This window comes from Pongo abelii, chromosome 7 (genome assembly GCF_028885655.2).
Source record: "Pongo abelii isolate AG06213 chromosome 7, NHGRI_mPonAbe1-v2.0_pri, whole genome shotgun sequence".
Taxonomy (NCBI): domain Eukaryota; kingdom Metazoa; phylum Chordata; class Mammalia; order Primates; family Hominidae; genus Pongo; species Pongo abelii.
The window spans coordinates 18,164,221-18,192,142 of record NC_071992.2 but is presented as its reverse complement, the minus strand read 5'-3'; positions in this window follow the sequence as shown (position 1 = coordinate 18,192,142).

The following is a 27,922-nucleotide window of genomic DNA, read 5'->3' as shown; positions in this document are numbered from 1 at the left end:
TCTATGTTTTATAAAACAATGATGGAATAAATTGCTACCCTCTTTAGCGTCTAGTCTCAGTGCTGTACCCTGACCACTTCTTCATGAGATTCTGGATCCCATGGGATTTAAATTCCTAGCTCAGGGAGCTAGAAGATATTTCAGATTGTTTGCTCTGCTGGCTAACTGAAACTTATCTCAGGGGTACACTGTGATAAAGGATTTGGAGGATCCAGAAATTCTTACTTAGTATTGTGAAAGGAGGCATCTAAAGACATAGAGAAGTAAGTATGTTGGAAGAGATTTATTATGTGTGACAGTCATTTATTGCCATCCCTCCCTTCTGCTACAGACCTTATCCCTTGAGGTTGTTTTCATCCACCAGACACTGAGAGATACACTGGTGTCAGGAACGTTAGCATCCTTCAGTGCACTTCAGTGACTGTCCTTTGTAAACCAGCGATGCAGGAAGGAGATGATCCATTGGGACAAGCTCCCTGACTTCAGGAAGGTAGTAGCAGCACAACAGGCAAAGTGGGAGTAGTTGTAATAGTTAACAGCTCTGGTGCCGAATGAAATGATTAGACCTTTGAAAATCGTTGTTTTAGGCCAATTGATCGTAATGTCTGTAGAACTCAAAAGATGGGAAGCTCACTGAATTCTGATTCTTTTTAACTGTACAAACTCTAGGTGTAACGGGAAAAAAAGACAAAATTAACACTGACTGAGTTACCACCTTGGGAAGTCATAAACCCTCACCCAATTCTCACATCAGAGTCATTGCATAGCCTCCACACATCTTTTTGAGTGAATGGGGAATGTGGGTACTTCTGAAAAAGACTCTTGTGGAAACATCATTAGTTTTTATTATAAATTTTCCTGCTATCTTTTCCTAAAGACACCAAGAACCTTTTGTGAGAGTCAGCATGCCCACTGATACTTGGAGGGTGTTGACCACTGGCTCTGAGTTGACGCTGGTACTTGGGGCACATAATGTGTCCGGAATTGGTGGGTTCTTGGTCTCACTGACTTCAAGAATGAAGCCGCGGACCCTCGCAGTGAGTGTTAAAGCTCTTAAGGTGGCGCATCTGGAGTTTGTTCCTTCTGGTGGGTTCGTGGTCTCGCTGGCTCAGGAGTGCAGCTGTAGACCCTCGCGGTGAGTGTTAACAGCTCTTAAGGCAGCGCGTCAGGAGTTGTTCGTTCCTCCCGGTGGGCTCGTGGTCTCGCGGGGTTCAGAAGTGAAGCTGCAGATCTTCGCGGTGAGTGTTACAGCTCATAAAAGCAGCGTGGACCCAAAGAGTGAGCAGTAGCAAGATTTATTGCAAAGAGTGAAAGAACAAAGCTTCCACAGTGTGGAAGGGGACCCGAGCGGGTTGCCACTGCTGGCTCCCGCAGCCTGCTTTTATTCTCTTATCTGGCCCCACCCACATCCTGCTGATTGGTAGAGTCAAGTGGTCTGTTTTGACAGGGCGCTGATTGGTACCTTTACAATCCCTCAGCTAGACACAGAGGTTCTCCACATCCCCATCAGATTAGTTAGATACAGAGTATAGACACAAAGGTTCTCCAAGGCCCCACTAGAGTAGCTAGATACGGAATGTCAATTGGTACACTCACAAACCCTGAGCTAGACACAGGGTGCTGATTGGTGTGTTTACAAACCTTGAGCTAGATACAGAGTGCTGATTGGTGTGTTTACAATCCCTGAGCTAGACATAAAGGTTCTCCAAGGCCCCACCAGACTCAGGAGCCCAGCTGGCTTCACCCAGTGGATCCCGCACCCGGGCTGCAAGTGGAGCTGCTTGCCAGTCCCAGTGCCGTGCGCCCGTACTCCTCAGCCCTTGGGCGGTCGATGGGACTGGGTGCTGTGGAGCAGGGGGCGCTGCTGGTCGGGGAGGCTCAGGCTGCACAGGAACCCACGGAGGCGGGGGAAGGTGCAGGCATGGCGGGCTGCAGTCCTGAGGCCTGCCCTGCCGGAAGGCAGCTAAGGCCTGGTGAGAAATCCAGCACAGTGCAGGTGGGCTGGTACTGCTGGGGGACCCAGTACACCCTCCGCAGCCACTGGCCCGGGTGCTAAGTCCCTCACTGCCTGGGACGGCATGGCTGGCCGGCTGCTCCCAGTGCGGGGCCCGCCAAGCCCACGCCCACCCGGAACTCCAGCTGGCCTGCAAGCGCTGCACGCAGCCCCGGTTCCCGCTCGCGTCTCCCTCCACACCTCCCCGCAAGCGGAGGGAGTGGGCTCCGGCCTTGGCCAGCCCAGAAAGGGGCTCCCACAGTGCAGCGGTGGGCTGAAGGGCTCCTCAAGTGCCGCCAAAGTAGGAGCCCAGGCAGAGGAGGCGCCGAGAGCGAGCGAGGGCTGTGAGGATGCCAGCACGCTGTCACCTCTCAATAACACCATTCTTGTCCTCCAGGCAGGATTGTATCTTATAGGCATCAGTTGACAAGTGGAGCTTTGTCCCAGTTCTATCTCACAGCCAGCCCAGGGGCTCGTGACACAGTTCTGGGTTTTTGTTTCTCAAGTACTGCATAATATCACTTGCACTGTAGCCAATGGCAAGATGATGGTCAGGGTGCTAGATTCTGATGATTAAGGTGAAATATAGTGCTTTCCACACAGTGAGGAAAGGACATTGAAGCTCTGAAATCCATCTTCTGTCAAGGAACACAAATTAGGAGAAAACAAAGAAACCTACGCAGACATATCCACAGAGAGATCAGACCTCAGGAATATAGACTTGATCACCTCATAAGGGAGGAAGCCTGGGCCACTGAGGTGAAGGCAAAATGAAACGGGAGTATTGATTGGAGAATAACATTAAAAATACTGAAGAAACCCTGGTGAGCAGTTGCAGAAATGAGAACAGTAATAGCTCCTTATATTCTTCCTGCATGATCATATTTAGTAGTAACTAATTATTAATCATATACTTTTTCATTTCTGTAGTATTTTATACTGAATTTTTTTGTTGTGGTTACCTTTTATAATTGGTCAATAATTTACAAAAAATAAAGACAGGATTGAAACTGGAAGAGAAGAGAATTAACATTACCTAAAGTGTAATAATTGATATGACTTTGGGTCTTCCCTTTCATGGAAACAATGAGCACACTTTAATTTGTCTGAGGTCTCACTGTGCTGTTTACATGGGAGCATGCTGTTGTTGCAGTTGGGAGTTTAAACATGAGAAGAAACCTGTGTGTAAGTGTGGAGTAGCCAAGGGTCAGTAGTGTAGATTGTCTTGGTCAATATTTATTCTAGCACCCAAAGCTAGGATCCAAAGGTGATTTAGTTTCCACTGGAACAAAGCTTTGGTTCAGAGCTGAGTTACACTGAGAGAGAGGCAAGTATCCACTTTGCTGAACTTGGTCTTGAGAAGTGGTATGGCTCTGGCCCCAGCAGCCATGTTGACAATTTCGGATTTTGTTGCTTTTTAAATGTGCTGGAATCAGCAGCTACCTTGGTACCCCAATGCTGCCTAGATTCTGTTTCTGCACCTTTCAAAGAATTCTGTGAATAAGTCATGTTCCCTAGTAAGGCTATTTTTTATTTAAAAATAAATGTGAAATGCTTTCTGTTGTCTGAAATTAAGAACACTGGGTCATATAGAGAATAATATTGTAGTCACGTATCATGTTGGAGTTCAACTAAAAGCACATCTGAAGAATTTATCTCACATCTCTAACCTTCTCACTTCTTAAATAGGGATACTCAGCTCTGCCCATCTTAAATGACTGGTATGAAAATCAACTGCGAATGGATATAAAAATTATTATGAACTTTAAAGTCACATAAACAAAACGTGAAGGTTAATGTCAATCTACAAATAGTTGTAAGAGAGTAAGGTTGTGTTTGAAAATGGGTCCACCGTAAGTTGAGAAGGGGAACTTGTCAATATTTAAATGCTTCTAGAAACATCTCAAAAGCATGTATGTATGAAAAATATCTGGAATGTCAGTATTCACTGATCTCTTAAAGGTGAAAAAAAGCACAAATAATGCACATACAACATGGGGAGAAAATAAGATGAAACAATAGAAAGTCATCTTCAAAACTTATTTCATTTTATAATTAATATAATTGCAGTTAAGACATAAAGTGTTCTTAAAACATAAAAGCTAGAAGAGAGGCAAAACATAAAAATGATAATTGCCAAAGATTTTGTATATATTCAATGTTTACAAGAAGTATTTTCGTTTCAGAAAGTGAATTTGACAGCTTCATATAACAATATCAAAATTTGAACTATATTTTAATATGAAAAGAGCAAAGAAGTTAGAATACATAGCGCAAGCTCTGAGACAGCTTCTCCCATATGCATTCTTCACAGTAACTTTAGTGCTCAGCATTATGTGTTGATAATTATTTGTCAATAGTATAGTTGTGGACAATGTCATACAGAAACTTATAAAGAAGATAATTTCACTTTGCAGTGAGAAAAATATAAATTAAGGTTATATTCTTAACAAATGACAAAGGAAAGCTTATTCATAGTTTAAACCAATAATACATAAGAAAAGCAAGGTTGTAGCCCTACAAAATGGAGAGATAATTTAAAATGGTGAAATTATACAGCAGTTCTTATAAAGCATGAATTTCCTGCCTTTTTTGTATGTAATACATATACTTTTAATGTACTGTAAAGTATACATATAACACTAATATACACAATATATGAATTTGATTTAAATTTCATCCCAGTATATGTAAGTAAAGGGGTACAGTTAGACTTGCATTCTTATTTTTTTGAATTTTTTATTTTTTAAATTTTATTCTATTTGAGGTTTCTGGATACATGTGCAGAACATGCAAGATTGTTATGCAGGTAACTTGTGTCATGGTGTCTTGCTGTACCTATCAACCCACCACCTAGGGGCTTAATACCCCACGTGTATTAGGTATTTATCCTGATGCTCTCCAACCCCCCGACCTCTGACAGGCCCTGGTGTGTTTTGTTCCACCACTCCATGTCCATGTGTTCCCATTGTGCAGCTCCCACTTATGAGTGAGAACATGTGGTTTTTGTTTTTCTGTTCTGGTGTTAGTTTGCTGAGGATGATGGCTTCCAGCTTCATCCATGTCCCTGCAAAGAACATGATCTCATTCCTTTTTATGGCTGCATAGTGTTCCATGATGTATATGTCCCACATTTTCATAATCTAGTCTACCGTTGATGGGCATTTGGGTTGATTCCATTAGACTTGCATTTAAATCTGCTTCACCAACTAGAGTTTTTAGCTGTATGACCTTAGAAAACATCCTTATTATCTTAGACCTATGTATGTCTTATTATTCAAATTATTTTTTATATTTGTTACTTTTATGTTATTTTAAAATTTTGAATTATTCCATCTTGTTTTTGGACCACTGCTTGTTCATTGCATCTTATTTCTATTTAATGTATGCCATATTAACTTGACTGTGGAATTTCAGATTTTCTTTTTTTTCTTCACGTTCTCTTTAATTTTTTAAATTACCAGTTTTCTATTAAGTCAGTCCTCATCTCTTTTTGATTTCTCTCTTCATGGTATTGTATTTTCCCCAAATGTCTGATAACTATGTTTAAGAATAGAGTTTCAGGCTGATTATTACATCCTCTGGAATAGGTTTCCACTTTGAGTGTGTAGATCTGATCTCACACTCATTCATTCTCCTCAAAGAGAGGTCTGAATGTGAGATCCAGGTTAATGAGCTGAATATTTTGACTTGAATGCTCCTTTTGCTTCTAGACAGAACAAGCTTCCTTTCATTTTTTTCAGCAGATTTTGCTGTGTGGCTGGAGTAGAGGGAGACTTAAACTGACAGCTAATCTTTACATAGTTCTTTAATAAATTACCTGTAGCAGACTTTATTTTATAAATACAACCATAACAATATCTCCCGTTCTTCATATAATGTGATTTTAACTCTTCTCACTAAAAAATGGATTCTATGATTCCTCCTCTTGAATCTGGGTGGCAGATATGACTTCTTAGGCTAGGTCATTAGAAGTTGTACAACTTTTTTTTTTTTTTTTTTTTTTGAGGTGGAGTTTGGCTCTTGTTGCCGAGGCTGGAGTGCAATCTGTTTCTTCTTGGGTCACTCGTTTTTGGAACTTCACCACCGTGCTGTGAGGAAGCCCATGTAACCACATGGAGAGCCTATGTATAGGTGTTACAGCCAGCAGTAACAGCTGGGCTCCTAGTTGATAGCTGGTATCAACCATCAGTCATGTGAGTAAGTGAGGCTTTGCATAATGCCATCCCCTGACTGCGGAATCCCTTCTATTTTTTGAGTTACCCCAGTCATTGAGTTAGCTTCAAATTTAGAATCTTTTCAGCTAAGGCCCCAGATATTGCGGAGCAGAGACAAGGTAACACTCTCCAAATTTTTAACTCACTGTCAGAATCCGTAAGAATAGTAAAATGATTACTGTGTTGGGGTCTGTTTTGCCTCTATGTCTGTGGTGTTTTTCACTCGTTAATGAAGATTTCAGTACTATTCTCATTTACTGTCGCAAGCTATTCTGTTGTGTGTGTTTACTGACTTGGCTCTGACCTAGAAACTTGGCTGTGCTTTACAGAGAAAAACGACTTCTGGCTCTGAGGCACCTTCTTTCATGCATGTGTTCAGCCTGGTGACTATTGTGCTGGGCCTTATTCATCAACATAAGTCACCCACTGCCTGTCTTTAAAAAGCTCATCAATACTGATGTTTACTCAGTGTAACTTGTGCTTTGTTAGGGATTTAAATAGTTGAGCCAGTTCAGTGGAGATTGAATAAGAAGGAGAGTACATGTGATCTCTCTGCCGTCTTGTAATGTTAACCAAAAATGTCTGGTTAACAGATGCTTCAAAAGCTTTCTTCCAGAAAAAAAAAAATCTTCATAAAAACGTCTAATTGTACACTTTCATGTAGCATTTATAGGGACCATTGTCTATAAAATAAAACAAAATTTGCCAATCAGTAATGTCTGAATCATAAGTAAGCAATGTGAAATGATGAACAATAAGACTGAAGTTTAGGACTGCTTGGAAAAATATTACCAGCCAGATCCTGTCAGTAAACCAGTAACAATTAAGGGCTCAGTTCTTTGGGAGGCATTGATTCTGGAAGTCCACTAACGTTTCATGAAGGAATTTACTGATTGATTTCATCTAATGATTTGCAAGACTATTTAATGAATTAAAATATGGTAAAAGCCTAGCTTAGTGTCTGGAAATGGACAAAGTCAAAAAGAAGTTGTTACATTATGTTCTCCCTCATCAATATTTGGAAATCAAATGGGTTATTTGGACTTGGCCAAAATTAACTCTTTAGTAGCATATTCACATATTTGCATAGATTTTAAAAAATCAATGTAGAGCCAATCATCAGAGGTTTTGATGCTGTATTAGTTTGTACTCTCAAATAATTACAGTTATTAAAAAAACAACATATACATTTGCATAACATTTGACCTTTAGTGGAGGTGTTCAGTCACAAGTTAGAGACCATCTATTGCAGGCATTGTGTAAGGAAAATGTTACACCTGGTGACTTTTAAGATACATTTAAACTCCAGATTCTTTTTTCTTTTTCTTTTGGTGGTTGAGAAGACAGGGTTTCACTCTCTTGTCAAGACTGGAGTGCAGTGGTGCAATCACACTTCACTGCAACCTACTTCCCAGGCTCAAGCAATCCTCCCAACTCAGCCCCTTCAGTAGCAGGGACAACAGGTGCTCACCACCATACCTGGCTAATTTATTTATTTTTTGTAGAGACAAAATCTCTCTGTCTTGCCCAGTCTGGTCTTGAACTCCTAGGCTCAAGTTATCCTCCCACCTTGGCGTCCCAAAATGCTGATGTTACAGGTGTAAGCCACAGAGCCTGGCCAAAATATTTTGATGACATGAAAATATTATGGAAATATTTATAATTTTTTGTTATGCTTAATTTTTAGGTTAAATTTTAAACATTTTCTTAAAAAACAAACACAGTTTGTTAATAGAATTACAGTTTATTCTTTGAGTCTTTGAAATTTTACTTAAGAAGCACTAAATTCTTCAATGATAATAACTCTTGCTTTAGATGTCTAAAATGAAGCCAAATGATTCAAATGAATTTCATCTTACTTCATATATGTATGTGTATGTGTGTGTATATATATATATATATATGCACTTAAATTTGGAAATTAACTGGATCAGGAGAAAATTCAGTAATTTATTAATCTCAGTGTGGTTTTAAGAAATGATATATTTCAAAACATTATATTCTCTATAATATTTAGTGCCTTCCACAACTGTTCAACTGTCAACCTTTAAAGACATATGTACATTAAATCTTAAAAAATGTTTGACTGTTTTAAAAGAAAGAGAATCATGAGTTCATAGAATAAATTATGAAGATGCTATAACTTTTTGCATTATTGCTGATAAACATGTTAGCAAATGTTGAAACTTGTCCAATACAATTTTTATTTTGGTTATGAGCATATTAACACTGCCAAGATTTGTCCTCCAATAAATACAACCTGAAGTTCTGGATCAGTGATTTTAATATGGTATTAAAGTACAGCAGTGTTTAGGTATCTATGTAATTTTTTCCAGTCATAGATGTATTACTTTTCTATTTCTTCCATAACAAATTACCACAAACTTAGCAGTTTAAGCAACACAGTTCACTGTGGTATGCTTCTGTTAATCAGAGGTCAGACATAGGTCTCAGTGAACTAAATTGAAGGTGCTGGCAAGTTTGCATTTCTTTCTGGAGGCTCCAGAAGATAATATGTTAAGTTAATCTTTTTGTTGTTGGCAGAATTGAGTTTCTTGCACAGAAGTAGTCTTGTTTTCTGGCTGGCTGTTGGCCAAGGGCTTTTCCTGGTTTCTAGAGGTCACTCCTGCTTTGGCCTGCTTCCTCCATCTTCCAAGCCTCCATTTTCCAAGTGATGGATTGAGTCCTTATGTACATCTCTCTGGTTGATACTTTGGCTCCCATCTTTTGCTTTTAAGGACTTAAGTTATTTAATTGGGCCCACTGAAATAATCCAGGATACTTTTTCCATCTCAAGGCCATAGTCTTAATTACATTTGCAAAGTCCTTTTTCTTGTAAGGATTAGGACATAGATATCTATAGGGGGCCACTATTCTGCCTTGATACAACAGATATATAGATTAAAGTAACTGATGATTATAGAACTACTAATCATCTCTGTATCAAATTTGAAAGAGCATATGCATTAGAGATCATGTTTATATTCTCAAAATAACGTTTATTGTAATTCAAACTGTTGGCTCTCAAATTAGATTTAAATTTTTACTGCTTCAAGTGCAGTTCTTTTACAACACTCTTCTCCATGAAAGGATTTTCTACTCTTTGATCTCTTCTCCTCATTACCACTCCTTTTCCTAATTTCTGGGGCTCTAACTAATCTAATAATAATCATCATAACAATAACCAAAACAATAACAACAACAATCACAATGGTAACTCCCCTTTCCTGACAGTCTAATATGGTCCTTTATTGTGCTATAAGCACTAGTGCATCATCTTGAAGATCTGTCGTAGCCCCCAAAAGCTTCACAAGTTACCAGAATCTTCCAGGTAGAAAGTCACAAATTAAAGTCAGTCACAACTAACTGCACAGTCGACAGATTTTTACAACCTTGTTTATCATTTTAAAGTGTAATTTTAGAAAATAAAAATTTGAGTTAGAAGAAAATCAAAAATGTTATGTAAATTATGAATATTGGTATAATTATCTTCTTTTTATAAAATTTGTTTGTTCCTTGATTAAAGACTAGTACTTCATTAAGATTTTATCTGGAAAAAAGAGACACAGATTATTCTTATTATTTTGAAGATTATACTAAAATGTTATTTATTTTACTAAAATGTTATTTTGTTATCTTTTGAATTTTCAGTTGTAATTCTAATTATATGCACATTTAAACCTCACGTCTTTATTACTCTGTTTTCATGGTTTTGATAAAGACATATCTGAGACTGGACAGTTTACAAAAGAAAGTGGTTTAATGGACTTATAATTCCATGTGGCTGGGGAGGCCTCACAATCATGGAGAAGGTGAAAGGCACGTCTCACATGGTGTCAGACAAGAGAAGAGAGCTTGTGCAGGGAAACCCCCCTTTATAAAACCATCAGATTTTGCGAGACTTATTTACTATCATGAGAACAGAATGGGAAAGACCTGCCCCCAGGTCTTTCAATTGGTTCAATTACCTCCCTCTTACAACACAAAGGAATTCGAGATACGATTTTGGTGAGGACACAGACAAACCATATCATTCTGCCTTGGCCCCTCCCAAATCTCATGTCCTCACATTGCAAAACCAATCATGACTTCCCAACAGTATCCAAAAGTCAGCATTAACTCAGAAGTCCACAGTCCAAAGTCTCATCTGAGACAAGGCAAGCCCCTTCTGCCTATGAGCCTGTAAAATCAAAAGCAAGTTAGTTACTTCCTAGATACAATAGGGGTACAGCATACAGCTGTTCCAAATGGGAGAAATTTACCAAAACAAAGGGGCTACAGGCCCCATGCAAGTCTGAAATCCAGTACAAAAGTCAAATCTTAAGGCTCCACAATGATCTCCTGTGACTCCGAACATCAAATCCAAGTCACACTGATGCAAGAGGTGGGTTCCCATGGTCTTGGGCAGCTCTGCCCCTATGGCTTTGCAGGGTACAGCCTCTTTCCTGGGTGCTTTCATGGGCTGGCAGTGAGTGTCTGCAGCTTTTCCAGGTGCATGGTGCAAGCTGTCAGTGGATCCACCATTCTGGGGTCTGGAGGACAGTGGCCCTCTTCTCACAGCTCCACTAAGTGGTGCCCCTGTAGGGACTCTGTGTGGGGGCTTGTACCACACATTTCCCTTCTATACTGCCCTAGCAGAGGTTCTCCATGAGGGCCTTGCCCCTGCAGCAAACTTCTGCCTGGACATCCAGGCATTTTCATACGCCTCTGAAATCTACTTGTAGGTTCCCAGGCCCCAATTCTTGACTTCTGTGTGCACTGAGGCTCAACACCACATGAAAGCTGCCACGGCTTGAGGCTTGTACCCTCTGAAGCCACAGGCCAACGTGTATGTTGGCCCCTTTCAGCCACTTCTGGAGCAGCCACAACACAGGGCATGAAGTCTGTAGGCTGCACACAGCATAGGGACCCTAGGCCCAGTCCAAGAAACCATGTTTTCCTCCTAAACCTCCAGGCCTGTGATGGGAGGGGCTGCTGTGAAGACGTCTTATATGCCCTGGAGACATTTTCCCCATTGTCTTAGGGATTAACATTTGGCTTCTCATTACTTATGCTAATTTCTGCAGCCAGCTTGAATTTCTGCTCATAAAATGGGATTTTCTTTTCTATCTTATTGACAGGCTGCAAATTTTCCAAACTTTTATGCTCTGTTTGCCTTTTAAAACTGAATGTCTTGAACAGCACCCAAGTCACCTTTTGAATGCTTTACTGCTTAGAAATTTCTTCTACCAGTTACCCTAAATCATTTCTCTCAAGTTCAAAGTTCCACAAATCTATAGGGCAGGGTTAAAATGCTGCCATTCTGTTAGCTAAAACATAACTAGAGTCACCTTTGCTCCAGTTTCCCACAAGTTCTTCATTTCTATCTGAGACCACCTCAGTCTGGACTTTATTGTCCATATAACCATCAGCATTTTGGGCAAAGCCATTCAACAAGTCTCTAGGAAGTTCCAAACATTCCCACATTTCCTGTCTTCTTCTGAGCCCTCCAAACTGTTCCAACCTCTTCCTGTTACCCAGTTCCAAAGTCGCTTCCACATTTTCAGGTATCCTTACAGCAGTGCCCCACTCTTCTGGTACCAATTTACTGTATTAGTCTGTTTTCACACTACTGATAAAGACATACCTTAGACTGGGCAATTTACAAAAGAAAGAGGTTTAATGGACTTACAGTTCCACGTGGCTGGGCAGGCCTCACAATCATGGTGGAAGGTGAAAGGTATGTCTCGTGTGGTGGCAGAGAAGAAAAGAGAACTTGTGCAGGGAAACTCTCTTTTATAAAATCATCAGATTTCGTGAGACTTACTGTATGAGAACAGCATGGGAAAAACCTGCCCCCATGATTTAGTTACCTCCCACCAGGACTCTCCCATGATGCATGGGAATTTACGATGAGATTTGGGTGCAGACATAGCCATACCATATCAAAGTCTAACTTCATAACAGTCTTTGGCATTAAAAATGAGGAGGAGAGAGGATGGAGCAAGATTGTTGAAAAGAAGCCTCTTCCAATCATCCCTCCAACAGAAGCACCAACTTTGACAACTGTCTACACAAAAAAACACCTTCATAAGAACCAAAAAGCAGGTGAGCAATCACAGCATCTGGTTATAAATTTGTATCAGTGAAAGAGGCACTGAAGAGGGTAGGAAAGACAGTCTGGAATCACTGATGCCACCCCTTCATCATACCCCAGTAGCAGCTGTGTGGCTCGGAATAATCTGTACAGTTGGCAGAGGGAGATCACTGTGATTGTGGGAACTTGCATTGAACTCAGTGTTGCCCTGTCCCAGAAGGAAGCAATACCTTACTGAGCTAAGCCGATGCCCATGCATGGAGGGTGCATTTGGACCAGCCCTAGCAAGAGGGGAGTCAGCCATCCCAGTGGTTGGAACTTGAGTTCCAACAAGACTTGCCATGTAAGCTGAAGTGCTCGTGGGTCTTCGGTAAACTTGAAAGGCAGTTTAGGCCATAAGGACTGCCACTCCTAGGTAACTCCTAGGCCTGTGCTGAGCTCATTGCCAGTGGACATAGTGGGCACATGACCTAATGAGAAACAGCTGAAGTGGATAAGGGAATGCTTGTAGTATTTTGTTAAAATATACAATTGTGTGCTTGGATGTCATATTCTGCAAGAGTATCAATCTTCATAGAAATGTAAGTTGTACATACCAGATCAGAGCCCTCTATGCGCCTATATGAAGACCTTTTACAGAAAGTACAGTGTCAGATTCTCATGCTGTCCTTCCATGCCAAAATATTAAACTATGACTTTCTTAAAAAATGGTTGATGTATTTATTGAAGAAAGAGAAAAGGAAGAAGAGGAGCAGGAAGGCAGAGAGAGGAAGAATAGGAGGGAAAAGTTGAAGGGGAGGAGGAAGTAAAGAAGGAAGGAAATATAAAATCTGCTAAAATCATTTTAACAAATACTGAGATATTTGTGGCTGGGGTGGGAAAAGGTAGCACGATTCATATGTCTGCCAGTAGACTCAGGACACCGAAAATTAGGAGAGACTCTTTTTATTTCCAGTCGAGGACCTTTTTTACTTTAATGCTACTTATCAAAAAATCCTTCTAATTCTAGGATTAAGTCCAAAAATACCTAAGAGAATAGTGCCAATGAGACTACAGGGAGAGACAGTCATAGTGTATAAACAGAAAGTCCTGCAAAACTGATTAACATACTCTAAACAGAATCTGTTTCTAGGGATAGAGGTGTATTGAAAAGCGGGACTTTTACATTGCACTCTAAATTTTGTACTCTTGGGTTTGCTAAAATTTTACTATGTGCATACATTGTATTTTTTTTTTTAAGACGGTGTTTCACTCTTTTCACCCAGGCTGGAGTGCAATGGCAGCATCTCGGCTCACTGCAACCTCCACCTCCTGGGTTCAATCGATTTTCCTGCTTCAGCCTCCAGAGTAGCTAGGATTACAGGTGTGTGCCACTATTCCCGGCTAATTTTTATATTTTTCGTAGAGACAGGGTTTCACTGTGTTCGCCAGGTTGGTCTACAACCACTGACCTTGGGTGATCCACCTGCCTTGGCCTCCCAAAGTGCTGGGATTACAGGCATGAGCCATGAGCCACTGCACCCAACCTACATTGTATGTTTGATGAAGAAATGAAAACAAGTATTATAATTTTCAAGGCACAATAAAATAATAATACTTCAAATACATGTCTGAATAATTTTATACTTCTTCGTTGCACATATCTTAATTTATAGACATTTGATTAGTGTAGGCAGAGAAAAGTGTCTCCTGATTTGTTTTATGTTTTCATTCCCAAAAGTTTCTGTAACCACTCTCATTTAGCTGATTGTTCTCAATATTAAATAAATAAAACAGTATTACCACCTCCTTCGGGCTGGGATGGAGAGGATCCTGCAGTCACCAAGTCTTAGCTGGAATTCTCCTACCACCAAGTTTATAGCTTATAAAGGCTGAACAAAACAGAATAAAATATTAATAACTGTGCTTAAGTATAAGGAACGGAAGGAGCAGATTTCTGTGAGACAAAAAAATAGTATGTGGGAGTCTAGGTCAGATTGGGAGGCCAGGGCATGCCTATCTGAAAACAAAAATGTCTTGAAGTGTGACCTAAGCTCTGAATATAAGTTAGCTGCAGAATTGTGAAAGAATTAAGGACTATGTAGGAAATGGTTTTACTTCCACTTTCTCCTGAAACCACTCTCTCTGTATCTGTCTCTGTCACACACACACACACACACAAAACATTGAATGGGATTGCAACAGACTTCTGAGAGTTGGAAATTAGATGAACAAGAGGTTTTAATAAAGCAAGTAAGAGAGCCAAGAAACAACCTGATTTGCACCAGCAGATAAAGAAGGACTAGAATTAGAATTCACCAGATACTTCTGTAAGTAGGGACAAAGGTGAGGCTGAAAACAGGAAGCTGGGGTGAGAATCGATTCGATGCAATATACAGATACATTTAATGCATTTTCTACTTAATGATATTTTGAATTTATGATGAGTTTATCTGAACATAAGCCCATCATAAATCAAGACACATCCGGATAAGGAAATCTTTGAGGTAATGATTCAAGAAAGTTATTTTTGAAGGGGCTGACTCAGCTGGGAGGCAGGCAACGTTTTGCCCTTCTCATCTTCCTCCTTAAGAATGGAGGAATGGAGGCCTTATTCTAAGGATAATAAAGAAGAAAGACACAGCAAGACCTGATCTGTGATGACTGAGGAATCTCCCTTCCAGCCCTGGCTGGCCGACCTTTTCAGATTTCTTGAAAGAGAGAGAGATTGGTAGGTGGGTAGGGGAAAGCTGTTTTTTATTTGAGTTAAAGTTATTCGGATTTTCAAATTCTTATAATTATACTATTCTGATAGAATTCTCAATGTTACATCATTTGTTTTCATATGAGGTCCTCAGTCAACATGTATCTCCCTCATATTTTTGCATATTTGGAATGTCTTTAGATTTGCATTATAAGACCCACTCTATCTTTTAAGGTAGAGTTCTCTGCAGTAAAGAGTAAATTTATTTCTATTTTCCATTTTATTGCACTCATTTTTGTTAAAATATACAATTGAGTGCTTGGATGTCATGAAAATGCTATTAAAGGTCTGAATGCATATTCTCAATTTATACTCGGTTTCTCTACTTGTCTTGTCCCAGACCAGCAGTGGTGTGTGCATTGTATTTCCACTAGCATCCCTTTAAGGGAGATACCTATATCTCTGTCATCTATATCTATATATATATATATGAATATTTCATTTTATCACAACTCGCTTGAACAATTTTTAGGCCGGTGTAAAACTGCAATCTTATCTGCTCTTGGAAAGGAGAAAACAAACCAGATGCAAGTGCTTTTACTTCTGAACAATATTTTCTTCAACTTTTTTTTTATGAAAGAAAGAATTTTGAAGTCATTCTGATTTTTTTAATTAGTATGCAGTATTTTTATTTCAAACTATTTTGATTTTTCAAATTGGGTATTCCTAGGTTTTTTTTTGTTCCTGAAACCAAAACTGTCACCAAGATATTTCTAGATATTAGTCCATTTCAAATATAATTTTGTTGATAATGAGTAATCACATAGATTTATTCAGCTCAGAATAGTTCTCTTCTACAAGAGATTCTTTTATTTCCTTTGGTTATCTTGCTTTCCCAGTTAAATAGTTTGGATCACCAGCCTGTCTTATGTCTCACTCATGTTTTTTCTTTTCTTTTCTTTTTTGTCTGATTAGGAGTGACCTTCAATATCAGTGAGTTGATTTCTCCAGTAGAAGTAAAGCTCTGCTTTAAAGCTCCGTGACCATGACATATGTTTAATCTACTGAAAAAGGCTCCTGGGAACTTTCTCCTGGTTGCTTTTATATACCCGCTTCGAAGTTAGTCTTAATAATTTCATTTGTTTTGTGTAAAAGACTTCTGCTGAATTGAGCCATTTTACAGCACTTATCTATAATAAGTGAGTTTAAACTTAATAGAGATTCTTTTCAAATTTGCTAACAAATTTGCTGTGTACTTTTAGGATACATGTAAAATTTTACCAAAAGCAGTTTCCTGCTTTGCACATTCAGGGGCTGTGTTTCCTTTCCTTTGTATAATCTTCCACCTTTTCTATCATTTTCTTATCTTTCTGGTATAATCTTGGTTTAAGGTTATAAAGCATTCTTCAACAAGGAAGTACTAAGGAGATTGAATCAATAAATGTGCATTCAGCAACATTTTTCTTTCAGGCTTTATGTGTGTTTATTATTATTCATAATTTAACATTTATTGAGTACTAAGAATCATTTTCTGTTTGGAACAGAGAAGTAGATATTATCTCTTCCCAGCAGGCTTATATCTTCATGTATAATTCCATTTTTAAATAGTCTCAAAAGTTAACCCTCACTGTTAGATAAACCAAAGGAGAAAAAAAATACGATAAAGTTTTAACAAACTTTGTATTAAAATTTATTTTTGCCCATAAAATCCTGACCTTATGTTTGCATAGAGATTAGAATCTTGGTAAATGTGTGATTGACATGCCAGAGTATTAACTAAAAGATACGATTTTGATATATGCAGTATAACATTATAGGATTGAACTCTAAGTGAATTCCGTTAAAACTGGGTTGAACAGAATAAGCTATCTGACCCAGATACAAAGTCATTTGTATTTCAAAGCATTCCAGATAATCTTGGTCTGTTTCATTGTTGCTGTAAACACTCAGTTATAGTCTCAAGTGGGGTATAGCATCCATTTTAGTTCAGAAATTCAGTAACTTACCTAGTTTATTCTAAGAAAGTCAGATTCTGGAGGTAATTCTCTAATCTATACACCTTGCTTGACAGTCATGAATTAGGTATAATATTTTTATTTATTTATTTTTTATTATACTTTAAGTTTTAGGGTATGTGTGTACAATATGCAGATGAGTTACATATGTATACATGTGCCATGTTGGTGTGCTGCACCCATTAACTCCTCATTTAACATTAGGAATGTCTCCTAATGCTATCCCTCCCCCCTACCCCCACCCCACAACAGACCCCGGTGTGTGATGTTCCCCTTCCTGTGTCCATGTGTTCTCATTGTTCAATTCCCACCTATGAGTGAGAACATGCGGTGTTTGGTTTTTTGTCCTTGTGATAGTTTACTGAGAATGATGGTTTCCAGCTTCATCCATGTCCCTACAAAGGACATGAACTCATCCTTTTTTATGGCTGCATAGTATTCCATGGTGTATATATGCCACATTTTCTTAATCCAGGCTATCATTGTTGTACATTTGGGTTGGTTCCAAGACTTTGCTATTGTGAATAATGCCGCATTAAACACGTGTGCATGTGTCTTTATAGCAGCATGATTTATAGTCCTTTGGGTATATACCCAGTAATGGGATGGCTGAGTCAAATAGAATTTCTAGTTCTAGATCCCTGAGGAATCGCCACACTGACTTCCACAATGGTTGAACTAGTTTACAGTCCCACCAACAGTGTAAAAGTGTTCCTATTTCTCCACATCCTCTCCAGCACCTGTTGTTTCCTGACTTTTTAATGATTGCCATTCTAACTGGTGTGAGATGGTATCTTATTGTGGTTTTGATTTGCATTTCTCTGGTGGCCAGTGATGATGAGCATTTTTTCATGTGTCTTTTGGCTGCATAAATGTCTTCTTTTGAGAAGTTTCTGTTCATATCCTTCACCCACTTTTTGATGGGGTTGTTTGTTTTTTTCTTGTAAATTTGTTGGAGTTCATTGTAGATTCTGGATACTAGCCCTTTGTCAGATGAGTAGATTGCAAAAATTTTCTCCCATTCTGTAGGTTGCCTGTTCACTCTGATGGTAGTTTCTTTTGCTGTGCAGAAGCTCTTTAGTTTAATTAGATCCCATTTGTCAATTTTGGCTTTTGTTGCCATTGCTTTTGGTGTTTTAGACATGAAGTCCTTGCCCATGCCTATGTCCTGAATGGTAATGCCTAGGTTTTCTTCTAGGGCTTTTATGGTTTAAGTCTAACGTTTAAGTCTTTAATCCATCTTGAATTGATTTTTGTATAAGGTGTAAGGAAGGGATCCAGTTTCAGCTTTCTACATATGGCTAGCCAGTTTTCCCAGCACCATTTATTAAATAGGGAATCCTTTCCCCATTGCTTGTTTTTCTCAGGTTTGTCAAAGATCAGATAGTTGTAGATATGTGGCGTTATTTCTGAGGGCTCTGTTCTGTTCCATTGATCTATATCTCTGTTTTGGTACCAGTACCATGCTGTTTTGGTTACTGTAGCCTTGTTAGTATAGTTTGAAGTCAGATAGCGTGATGCCTCCAGCCTTGTTCTTTTGGCTTAGGATTGACTTGGCGATGCGGCGTCTTTTTTGGTTCCATATCAACTTTAAGGTAGTTTTTTCCAATTCTGTGAAGAAATTCATTGGTAGCTTGATGGGGATGGCATTGAATGTATAAATTACCTTGGGCAGTATGGCCATTTTCAGGATATTGATTCTTCCTACCCATGAGCATGGAATGTTCTTCCATTTGTTTGTATCCTCTTTTATTTCCTTGAGCAGTGGTTTGTAGTTCTCCTTGAAGAGGTCCTTCATGTCCCTTGTAAGTTGGATTCCTAGGTATTTTATTCTCTTTGAAGCAATTGTGAATGGGAGTTCACTCATGATTTGGCTCTCTGTTTGTCTGTTATTGGTGTATAAGAATGCTTGTGATTTTTGCACATTGATTTTGTATCCTGAGACTTTGCTGAAGTTGCCTATCAGCTTAAGGAGATTTGGGGCTGAGACAATGGGGTTTTCTAGATATACAATCATGTCATCTGCAAACAGGGACAATTTGACTTCCTCTTTTCCTAATTGAATACCCTTTATTTCCTTCTCCTGCCTGATTGCCCTGGCCAGAACTTGCAACACTGTGTTGAATAGGAGTGGTGAGAGAGGGCATCCCTGTCTTGTGCCCGTTTTCAGAGGGCATGCTTCCAGTTTTTGCCCATTCAGTATGATATTGGCTGTGGGTTTGTCATAGATAGCTCTTATTATTTTGAGATACATCCCATCAATACCTAATTTATTGATAGTTTTTAGCATGAAGCGTTGTTGAATTTTGTCAAAGACCTTTTCTGCATCTATTGAGATAATCATATGGTTTTTGTCCTTGGTTCTGTTTATATGCTGGATTACGTTTATTGATTTGCGTATATTGAACCAGCCTTGCATCCCAGGGATGAAGCCCACTTGTTTATGGTGGATAAGCTTTTTGATGTGCTTCTGGATTTGGTTTGCCAGTATTTTATCGGGGATTTTTGCATCGATGTTCATCAAGGATATTGGTCTAAAATTATCTTTTTTTGTTGTGTCTCTGCCAGGCTTTGCTATCAGGATGATGCTGGCCTCATAAAATGAGTTAGGGAGGATTCTCTCTTTTTCTGTTGATTGGAATAGTTTCAGAAGGAATGATACCAGCTCCTCCTTGTACCTCTGTTAGAATTCGGCTGTGAATCCATCTGGTCCTGGATTTCTTTTGGTTGGTAAGCTATTAATTATTGCCTCAATTTCAGAGCCTGTTATTGGTCTATTCAGAGATTCAACTTCTTCCTGGTTTAGTCTTGGGAGAGTGTATGTGTCGAGGAATTTATCCATTCTTCTAGATTTTCTGGTTTATTTGCGTAGAGGTGTTTATAGTATTCTCTGATGGTAGTTTGTATTTCTGTGGGATCGGTAGTGATATCCCCTTTATCATTTTTTATTGCATCTGTTTGATTCTTCTCTCTCTTCTTCCTTATTAGTCTTGCTAGCGGTCTATCAGTTTTGTTGATCTTTTCAAAATACCAGCTCCTGGATTCACCGATTTATTTTTTCTTCTCTTTTATTATTATTACACTTTAAGTTTTAGGGTACATGTGCACAATGTGCAGGTTTGTTTCATAAGGGTTTTTTGTGTCTCTATTTCCATCAGTTCTGCCCTGATCTTAGTTATTTCTTGCCTTCTGCTAGCTTTTGAATGTGTTCGCTCTTGCTTCTCTAGTTCTTTTAATTGTGATATTAGGGTGTCAATTTTAGATCTTTCCTGCTTTCTCTTGTGGGCATTTAGTGCTATAAATTTCCCTCTACACACTGCTTTGAATGTGTCCCAGAGATTCTGGTATGTTGTGTCTTTGTTCTCGTTGGTTTCAAAGAACATCTTTATTTCTGCCTTCATTTCGTTATGTACCCAGTAGTCATTCAGGAGAAGGTTGTTCAGTTTCCATGTAGTTAAGCGGTTTTGAGTGAGTTTCTTAATCCTGAGTTCTAGTTTGATTGCACTGTAGTCTGAGAGACAGTTTGTTATAATTTCTGTTCTTTTACATTTGCTGAGGAGTGCTTTACTTCTAACTAAGTGGTCAGTTTTGGAATAAGTGTGGTGTGGTGCTGAGAAGAATGTATATTCTGTTGATTTGGGGTGGAGAGTTCTGTAGATGTCTATTAGGTCTGCTTGGTGCAGAGCTGAATACATTGCCTGGATATCGTTGTTAACTTTGTCTCATTGATCTGTCTAATGTTGACAGTGGGGTGTTAAAGTCTCCCATTATTAGGTATAATATTAATGTAGATTAAAGCTGATCAAAATAGTAAAGAATGTTTATTGACTAAAAGCAAGCTCTACCTCTGTATGTGCCATTTTTATCCTATTGCAACCTGAAACTACGTTCTTGATTCTGACCAAATACAAAAATTGAATTACGAAAATGAAGTATCAGGCAGATAGCTATCGATGCTTTACAATTTTATATGATAGTCTGTCTTCTAATGAAGCTGATCTGGTGTTTGCAATTTGCAATTGATCTGGTATTTGCAGTATTGAAAGCAGAAAATACTTAAAGACAAAACAAAATACATCATAAATTCTAGAACTTCAAAAAAAGTAATTGATTCAATTAATTTCATTGATCTTCTCTAAGTTACGTATTTACAGGTAAAGAAAGATTAGCACTCAGGTCTCTTGAAATTTAAACCATCTCATAATAGTCTAAGATTGGTATATCCAATTCAATTCTGCAAGCATGCCTTTTGCTGAGGAATAGCTGATTACTAGTAAATTAGCATGTAAATAAATCACAGTACTTCATGTGAGTGAGCCCATAAACTTGAAGGGTGCCTGGAAAATCATCAATCACAAGCAAAGATATCATGTTGGATACCTTCATCTTCAAGGGATGGGGATGCCTGATTCAAATATGCTTAATGATAAGAAAATGTATTACCTCCTTCTAGAAGAAGTCTAAAGATAGGGGAGACTCCAGGTACAGTACAAAAGCTCTCTGGCTCTCCTGGTTGTCATAATTCTGTTAGTTGTACTTTCATTGCTCAGCTTCAGTGCTAGGTTGGTGGAAATTAAGCAGTTCCAGACATTGTATACAGCAATGCCAATGTTGTGGAAACAATAGAGGTCAGTTATTCTGTGTCTCATAGGCAAGGAATGTTTCTGAGGAATTCTTTTATAGCAAACCCTCCTCACTTCCTATTAAAAAGAACGAAGTCATTTGACCTTCCCTAAACCATTCACCGCAAAGAGATTTCAGCTGCCATGGAGGGATATTGAAAATGGAATCACAGCAACCATTGCAGAATGTCATTTGTATAGCATAAGCATACATGTAGAAAAAGGTATCTTAATTTGAACTTTTTAGAAGTGATACACTGATAATCTCTTTACCGTTTTTTGAGGCAGGATCTCACTCTGTCACCCAGGCTGTAGTACAGTGGTACAGACATTGGCTGACTACAACCTCAACTTCCCAAGCTCAAACGATCCTCCCACCTCAACCTCTCCGGTTGCTGGGACTACAGATGCATGCCATGATGCCCAGATGGTTTTTTATTTTGTGTAGAGATGGGGTCTCACTATGTTGCCTAGGATCGTCTTGAACTCCTGGGCTCAAGCCATTCTCCCACCTTGGCCTTTCAAAGTGCTTGGATTGCAGATGTGAGCCACCATGCTCAGCCTGTATCTTTGCCTTTTTAGAAATAACATGCTGTTATTCTCTAGTGGTTATCTTATCTTTCACTTTCTGGTTTGGGGCCTTATAAATAACATTTATTTCAATTACTGATTTCCTTATATATTTTTGTCTGATATAGTCTCTATGAATCGCATACCTCTCTGCTGTATGTTTTTACTTACAGTTTCATGTATAAACAGAGATGTTGTTCTGTTCTGTTCTGTTTTTTTTTTTTGGACGGAGTTTCAGTCTTGTTGCCCGGGCTGGAGTGCAATGGTGTGATCTCAGCTAACTGCAACCTCCGCCTCCTGGGTTCAAGTGATTCTTGTGCCTCAGCCTCCTGAGTAGCTGGGATTACAGGCGTCCACCACCACGCCAAGCTAATTTTTTGTATTTTTTGTAGAGATGGGGTTTCACCATGTTGGCCAGGCTGGTCTCGAGCTCCTAACCTCAGGTGACCTACCCACCTCGGCCTCCCAAATTGCTGGGATTACAGGTGTGAGTTACTGCGCCCGGCCGTTGATAGTTTATCTTTGTCTTTAACCTTGAAACGTAAAAGTTTAAACTTTTTGAAGTTCCAGTACTTAAACATTTGTTTTTGAACTTCCAATACTTAAAAAAGTGGCATCTTATAGTATTTAAAAAATAAAACCAGGCTGTTTTTTATCAAATTCCTTGGATTATTTTGTGCATTTTTAGTTATTTGAGATAATTTATTGTTTTGATTTAACAGTGTTCTAGTATATACTACCGAAAATTCACATAATTTGATACATTTTTCCTGTATTTTCCTCAGTACCCTTCCTTTTGGAGAGGGGTTATTGGCACTGCAGAGGTGAATTTGCCAAATTTAGTAAGTGTAAAATTTGGAGTAACTTGGAGTCATGGTTCCATTCTTAGATCTAAAAAATCCAAGGCCTGATCATAAAATTTGGCCCTGCTAAAAGCTATCAAAAAAAAAAAAAAAAGCTATTCAGTAGCACTGTATAAACTGAATCTACAGACAGTGATGTATTATGTAAAGTTTGTCATTGGTCCCTGATGAAATAAGTGCAGAAAATGAGGAAAACTATTTAGTTCATTGGATTTGCTGGACAGAGCATAGACCAATTTGTATATTGTAGACCCCACAAGGCCAGTTGATGTTGGAGTGAGTAGCAGACTGTCATGGCACATAATGTCTTAAAGCTGGTTTGTCACCCTTAACCCAAAAGTATTAGAATTCCAGAACCAATTTATTTCAACAGAAGACAATTGAAATGTAGCTATAACTTTATAGGATAAACTATGGTAACTAGCTACCGATGAGTTAGTAAAAATTACAGCATGTACAGATTTTGTCATTTTCTTTTCCCTGTATTGTTTTACAAAAATTTCGCAACTATTACTTTGTATGTCTGTTTTTATTTTATTCTTTTAGTTATTTATTTTTTGATTTTAATAAAATATTAGTGTATAATAGGTTAGGGGAAAAACTGATTCTCTGTTACAAATACTTCGAGAAGCTCTACCCTAAGGAACAGAGTTATATCCATTCTAATCTTATATGAGATTAGTGAGTAATGCAAATACAAATACCTTTAAAATGAGTATTAGTCCATTCTCACACTGCTGTGAAGAACTACCCAAGACTGGGTAATTTATATATAAAAGAATGACTCACAGTTAATTGACTCACAGTTCCATGTGGCTGGGGAGGTCTCAGGAAGTTTACAATCATGGCAGAACGCACCTCCTCACAGGGCAGTGGGAGAGAGAATGAGTGCCAAGCGAAGGTGGAAGCCTTTTATAAAACCACCAGATCTTGTGAGAACTCACTCACTATCATGAAAACAGCATGGGGGAAATTGTCCCCATCATCCAATCACTTCGCACCAGGTTCTTCCCATGACACATGGAGATTATGGGAACTACAATTCAAGATGAGATTTGGGTGGGAACAAAACTAAACCAAAATGAAATTCAGCTTTAGAATGAAGAGAAACAACAAATAGTTATATAGATTGTGTCTGCAAAGATCTCTAGAAGAAATTACTACTCCCCTTCCAGCAGACACTAATCATAACTCCCACTACCCCCTATACTTTTCTTTATAAACCCAGTGGATGTGGGGAAAGCGGAGAATCAAATGACTATGCTATATCATAGAATTGTAATAGATGTAGATGAATGTAGGCGCATGACATTAGAGAAGAGGCATATAAGGAGGGGAAACAAAACTATATAGTCAAGGGAGGGGGAAAAAGCCAAAAATAGTGATTACCAGCAAAAATAATTAACTTATCCTTCACTCTACTGAGAAGGTCTCCGCATCTTGTGTGCCTTGGGTAGGAAGTAGGCTATACAAGAATTAAGTGCTTCTTAGACTATGATTTCCCCAAGGCAGTCAAGTTTTTGAAAATATATCAAATTTGTTGGGAAGATAGTTCCAGAAAGACCGGAGTGGAGAGAGGCCAGGCGGAAAGAGAATGCTGGAAGCTTTTATGGGGCAGGAGATGTGATGAGTCCTGAGGAACTTGTAGCCTGAACTTGGAAGACCAGTCACACCACCTTCTAGCAGGAGGAGTCTAGAAAAAAAAAAGAATGCTAGTGACAGAGTGGTATATATGGGTTAGGTAACTTGATTTGTATTCTCAGATGGTGCAAATATGCTCAACTAATTTACTTTTTGATTAAAAAAATAATATTTAAGAACTCACTTTGTACCAGGTATGTGCAAATTGCTTAGTAAAGCTTATTTTACTTAATGTACATAACAGTCGTATCACCTATGATATTATCTCTATTTCATAGATAAAGAAACTGAAGCTTGGAACTTTGTGGCTGTTAAATGGTCTTAAATACTGTTAACCGCTATATTTTTCTGCTTCATAACAATTAAAATATATCTTTATATGTCTTTAGGTTAAGAGTTCTTGTTTTACATTTCAGATACCACAAAAGTTTGGCAAGTAGGAAGGAATACTACATTGTGGCCACATTCTGAAATGAATTGCCCTGGGAGAATACATGAACAATTTAACAAATATGAGTTCTACCCATGTTGAAGGCAAATAATAGGGTAAATATATGGGACAAATGTAGGACTTCAGAAAGTTAGAGACATGTTAGAGTGACTATTTCAAAACAATATTTTGAATGTATTTATTATCTCAATACCACGTATGAAAGGAGTTGTCTTTAATTAATTTGCCACTGGAGGAAATTGGAAGAAAAACATTAACTTTCATGAGCGTTGACTATTTATACAGGGGACAGTATGCTTAAGTGCATGGCTGCCTTGGACTTCCAACATTAGGACTGGAAGGTTGCTTCTATCTTCTGCCCTTGGAAGTCGTGATAAATGGATTAGGATCCTCTTTCCCCCTGAGTTCAGACTTAACTTCAAAAATCTGAGGAATTGGCACACCAAGATACCATTACCTATCAACAGATTATAGCCGATCCGAGAGATGACACCTATTCCCGTCTTTATGTTACGGGCATCCCAAACAAGCCTTCATTCTCAGTTGTGTAATTTAAGTTTTAATATAGAATTGACAAAGAACTATGTAAATTTTGAGCAGAATATTGCTGTAATAAATGTAATGTCCGTTGCCTTCAATGTTTTTTGAAGCCATTCCAACCACAGGAAGTCTGCAACCAAATTTTTTTTATGACTTCCTCAGTATTTGAGCACATTTCATTCAATTTTGACCGTTAAATTCATTTTGCTTTTGAACTCTGAAAAGAACAAAGCCTCAAGTGGAACAAAGAGGAAGATAGAGTTTTGTTTAAACATAGTTTGTTGCTGTTGTTGTTAAACACATCTCTTTTGTTAAACACATTTTTGACAAACAGCGATGAGCCCTAAGAAGAAGAAACCTGATACTGTGAAAAACAGGTATGTTTTTACATATCTGGTTCATTTGCCTGTTGTAATCCCCTCAAATAATTGATGAAGAAATATCTTCATTTTGATTATTGGCCTGGCTGCTTTTTCTGCTTCAGTCCCTTATCCTCAAGTAAATGTTTATTTCTTATAAAAGATACAGAATATGGATTTTATAACAATGTCAACTCCTCATGCATAACACATTACGTGGCCAATTCCATAAGGCACTACTAAATTGCTGAGAAGAGAAAATTACATTTGGATGAGTGTAAACTAATGCTGAATGAAAATTTATATCTCCAACTTTTAATATATTGACTAGAGAACATGTACAACACGTGTTTTAAAAATCTAAATCCTTTAGCTATAGTTTCATCGAAACTTCAAATCTATTGTATTTGTCATGCTGCTCTGAAGGCTAATAACTAGCTTTATTGAAAACACAATGGCACGTTTATAGTCCTGTCACTGAAATGTTGTCACTGAAAGGCAGCTGAGGGAATCCCAGACAGGCACCGTTGATAGAGCACACTACCAGCCTTTTCTCTCAATTACTCAGTCTGTAGATGATCTGAGTTCTTTCTCTATTCCTAAGCTTTTATATGAGTACCACAGCCTTCAGACGGAAGGTATAATATCAGATTTTTTTAATTCAGGCTAGTCCAGTGTAGGATTTGATGAAGTAGTAGTTTACAAATATGATACAAATGAGATTTGATGATTTGTGTACCTCAGTCAGTCTTCCTGTTCTGCAGTCTTCTGAGATGCCTGTGCACTGCTTATGGCATTCCAAGTAGTATTTTTGCATATTTTAAATAAAATTTATAATGGTCAAAGACATAGCCATCTGTCATGCTTACATGATTTGGATTTCTGTGACTGGTCCTTTATAAAATGTGTGCAATAATTTAGAAAGCTCAAAATGTTGATCGTTTCTTATCTGGGATAAAACGAGATTCAAAACCCTTTCTTCCAACTCAAAAGGTCCAGAACACATACTGTTTATCCTGAGACTATTTAAACTCTTACTTTAAAATCAGTTTTCCTTATAAATTTCCCCCATAGTCTGCTTCGGAGTTGCATTAAATCAACCCTGAATTTAGAAAATCTTACAACAGTGGTTTTTTGATCTAATGCTTATCTTAATGCACATGCTTTGAGTCCATACAATTTATATTTTAGCATGGTCTTTTGAAGACTTTTTGATCAAGTCTGGCCATGTTACTGTTCTCAGCTAATTCATATATACATTACAATTAAGTTCAATAAAAGCAATTTAATCAGAAATTGGAAATGAGTTTCAACAAAATCTACAGCAATCAGTTCTTTTCTGCTGACACTGCTATGAAAACAGGATTGTGAGGCACAGAATTAGCTTGTATGTATTAGAATCTCTTTTGATATGATTTAGAGCAGAATTTACAAAACCAGCATTTAAAACTTAATTAAAAGTAATTTTTTGCTATATTTAATAATCAGTAAGTCTGGTCTCCTTAAATAATTTTGTTCAGTATTGCAATATATTTTAAATGCCTCATATATTATTAATTTTTAAATAACACCTGGACATCTATCAATGTGATAGATGCTATTTACATCAGAGATAAAAAGAGGTAAAAATCTGTGGATTTTTTTTAATGCATGGAGCATTATTATAGAGAAAGGTGTACAAGCCATAAGATAAATACATAAGAATTTATAACACATTATTGACAAATGTTGAGAGATAAAGTCAAATAGGGAAATGGTTGTGTGGGCAGGAGAACAGGGGTTGTGATTCTTCCTGGAGTAGCCTTACTGAAAAGATTATTTCAGAAGGAAGCTATGGATTAAAAATGAATATATCTTGGCAGAGCAAGAATTCTAGGCAGTGGAAACAGCAA